At 36.1% G+C, this 4,193-nt stretch overlaps 1 non-coding gene across 1 annotated transcript; it reads left to right on the top strand.

Annotated features, from left to right (window-relative positions):
* Window positions 1-3,022: 3,022 nt before the first annotated feature.
* ACRALDRAFT_t47 lies at window positions 3,023-3,097 on the top strand. Its single transcript has one exon. It is a non-coding gene; the product is annotated as a tRNA-Asn (tRNA).
* The last annotated feature ends 1,096 nt before the right edge of the window (window positions 3,098-4,193 follow it).

Below are 4,193 nucleotides of genomic sequence, written 5' to 3'. Positions count from 1 at the left end.
GATATTTGACGATCCGCGACTTAGGATACGATATAATAACAGCTAAACGATACGCCTACTAACAGCGGAAATCGCTTAATTAAATACACGATTACGGTACGTGGATATATATAACTATTAGTTACGCGAGGCGTAATAGTATAGAAGGATTAAAGTCAGCTATGTTATAAGCGCCGATATAATCGCTAATAGAGTAATAAAGGTCCTGTCTAGGGAAAAGTTTATAAGCTTTATGAAATAGGTGGGAGTGATAAATATACAGGGACGTCTCTATATAAATAAGCTAGAGGAGATCTTACTAGAGTATTTAGAGGAGCTAGAAGAGAAGTTCGATAAAAGCTACGTGGACGTTATAGAAGGGGATATACCTATAAAGGGAGCCTATAAATAACTTTAACTAAGTAACTATCGTATAGTTATTTAGTTAGGGGGGTGTGTCGTATAGGCTGGCCTAAAGCAGGTCCGGAACGGGTTATTCCGGGCCCGAAAGTGGGAGTGGATCTGCCGCAGGAATAAGGGCAGGAATTTAGCACTACAATCAGAGATTTCCATAGAGTCAATTAAATCAACAGATCGATCGCTTATTTTACGTAATTGAGTTGTACGCTGTTTGCAACATTTATGCCCAAGGTCCCTGAAAGGCCCGATAAGCCTGATGGGTTATATTCGCAGAGCCACGTTATACACTGCTCCGAATACGGCGGTACTTCTGTTAGATGTATTATAGTCCTTTTCCCCTCTTTTGCCTATTTAGTTAATATCGTAGACTCGTACTCTTTTATAGTCTGCAATGAATGAAAGTCACACTTTATACGATATGAGTATTCTAACAGAAAGGAAAGGATCTACGAAGGAGCGTAGGATTTACTAGGTATATACGAATCCGCGGTAAGGGCAGCGCGGGGCCCGAGTATCGGACTTGCGCGCTGATTAGCGGTTCCTGGGTTATACGGAACATGTATATTGCGAGGGGTCAACCCGTAATATTTATAGTCCATATAAAGATATACTATAGAATATAGGTTTAAATCGTAATGTAAGGGGTAATAATAGTAATAATAATAAGAATAATAAAAGTCTTAAGATTCCTTTTATCTTAATAGATAGTAAGAGTATAAAGAGGCTCGCCGAAACCCCTGAATTTTATAAACGGGCAAAGCATGTTAATAAGCAGTATTACTACTATAGGCAATAGCTATATATTAATAGTATAAAGATCGTATATATTAATACGAAATTTAATATAGCAGATATAATAACTAATAGTTTACTAAAAGAGACTCATAATACTCTTTATAGTTATATAAACCTAGGTTAACGACGATACGTTGCCTAAGTATGATTTACCGCTGTATAATATTATCAAAGACTTAAAATACTAGGCTTTAATACTTAGTGTTTGAAGTCTTTATACGGGACTATAATACAGTTTTTTACCTTTAGACTTTCCTAGATATCAAGGCCTTTTCTGAACTTTCCTTTAAAATAACTATATACCACAAAAATAATAAGGGTTTTTTGAATTTTCCCTTGCCAAGAAGAGGGTTTTTATAATTTTTCCTCTATGTATTCAGGTCTTAAATAGACCAGGATTACTGCGCTATAATATAGCTATAAGCTGACTAAGCTGCACTTATGACATTGAAGTCGGCTTACAGGGGGGTGTTAATATTATACATATAATAAGTAATAATTATTATAATAAAACTAATAAGTATAATATCTAAGTCACAATCAACAGTGTATAGTTATAGGTATCTAACTAGACGTCTACTTTATAACTTTATATCCAGCTTAACCTATACAATTGTACTATACATATTATACTTATATATATATTTAGCTTATAATATCTATATTATAAATAGACGAGGTATCGTAAATACCATATCTTGGTTATTAGTTAAGCTAATAACGTGGTGTGATAACCATCGCGTAGACCGTTGAAGTAACAGTCACCACCCAATCTTTCAGGGTCTTTTGCCAGCCCCAGATCCAGGAAGAAATCCCAGAACTCAGTTCTTTATACACACACACACACAAACGCAGCTTCATACGCGCAACAAGCAGTAATCCTACGGTTCTACGAATTCAACAGCTATTTGCTTGATTTTCCTCTCTTCCGCTAGAACAGCCTATGACTTATAACCTAATTTATCAAAGAAAACGTAAATGAGTGTTTAGAAAGGTTACTTATAAATCTTATATATCTATTCAATATAAAGGCTAGATCGGTTCTAGTATGCAGCAATAAATATAATATTGCTTTTATTTCCTGTTAATATTAGTTATATCGGGCTAGCAGGCAGTTTCCTGGTTAGGAAATAGAGTTATTTTAAAGCTAGTAGTGGTATTAGCCCGTTTAAGGCTCTGTTTATTATACTGCTATAATATTCTAGCGGTATAGGCAGTTTAACTTATGTATATTACCTTTCTTTCGGAATTAATAGTAATTTAATAGCCTAAGAACGTACTTAAGGTTCCTCGATCTTTACGGGGTATATCCTTAGGTAATTCTAGATAGAAGCAATCCATAGTCTTTTCGTCAGGACTTATTATAATTATATTATTAACGTGATATAAAAATAAGACTTTTTCGTTATCTATATAGTAAGGATTCCATTATCTATAGGTGATACCTTAACTCCTAAAATATTTAGGATTTTAGTAAGATATTAATACTATTAACAAGGGCTTTATTTTAACTCGTATAATGCCTTATCAAGCCTGTATATCCGACTATTAACCTCATTATGTTTTTTAAACACAATAGGCTATATAGCATATATATTTTTAATATCTATATTAGTGTATATAAATATATTTAGAATATCTAGTTATCTACATTTCTAACCGAGACATACTCTAAGGATAAGGGCTAACCTATAGCCTTCTAGCCTACAGGTAATACTAAAGGTGTTAAGGGTATATATATCGAGTACCTAATTAAAACTATTTATAACCTAACTAGCCCTATATCTTATAGGTTTTCCTATATTATCGTATTTAACTTTATAGACCCGCCTCTATAGTATAGTGGTAGTATACCTAGTACACTGTTAAGGTAACCAGGTCGGTTCGAATCTAGCTAGAGGCGCACGTAGAAGAGGAACCCCTTTTCCTTTTTTACGCTACTCGGATCCTATTCTAGGGGGCCCTTATCTGCCTTAGGACGTATAATAAGGGTTAAATAGGGGGCCCGTTAGACCCACCTTCTGCCCGGCTTTGCTAGTCGTTAATAAGTGCCACGGGGGAGTTAGTCGCCTTACCGTAGAAATAAGAAGATAGTATGGCGCTGTCCCTAAGCGCGTGAGTAAAATACGCGGCGTCTTTTCCACGATACGGAAGCAGCCTTTTATGCTATTACGTAAGCGTTCTACGTAGGCATATAGCCAGCGTTAGCTCCACCTATAGCTATCTAAAGAGTAAGGGAAGCTTAGGAGCTTTAAACCCTAGGAAGCGTATATATAAGTCGCCCGTAGTGGGCCCGCAGGGTTAGCCCTAGGGCATACAGGAGGCGCACAAAACCAAGTAAGACAATCACGCGCGCGCCGTTAATCGAGCACGTAGTCGGCTTTAAAAGCCGCTATAGGCAAAAAGAAAAAACGTTATAGGCTTCCTAGTATAGAAGCCCACGAGTTTCGTACTAGTAGCGAGTTAGTAACGGGGCCCCCGCGGTACCCGTATAAGGCAGTAATCGTAGAGGAGAAGAGTATAAGGGTTTTTATCTAAGTCTTATATTAGTTCCCTAAGTCTTATACTATGGTTTTCCCCCCTATAAGTATAAAAGAAGGACCGTATAGTTAGAATTCTAACTCCTAGGTACTTAGGTAGGATAAGGATAGCAGAGTAAGAAATAATAAATAAAAACTTTATAGACCCACCGCCCCCCTAAGACGTATAGGCTGTCCTTTTCTTTTTTCTTAAAGTATATTAATATTAATAATATTCTAGGTATTTCTTTTACTTAATTTCTAAATCTTAGCTTCTATATCCTCTATTCTATAATCCTTTTTGGTATAAGCGGCTAGTTATAAGTTAATTATACTAAGTAAGGCCGAATAATTATATTCGCTAGAATTAAGGAAAGGAAAGGAAAAGGTTTATAGAGAAGTGCAGGGTTTACTAGGTTTATACGAATCCGAGGTAAGGGCAGCGCCAGGTCCGAGTATCGGATCTATATACTAATTAGC

This window comes from Sodiomyces alcalophilus (assembly GCF_042370955.1).
Source record: "Sodiomyces alcalophilus JCM 7366 unplaced genomic scaffold ACRALscaffold_1, whole genome shotgun sequence".
NCBI lineage: Eukaryota > Fungi > Ascomycota > Sordariomycetes > Glomerellales > Plectosphaerellaceae > Sodiomyces > Sodiomyces alcalophilus.
Note: the sequence above shows the minus strand (reverse complement) of the source record. Positions and strands in the feature narration are given on the sequence as shown.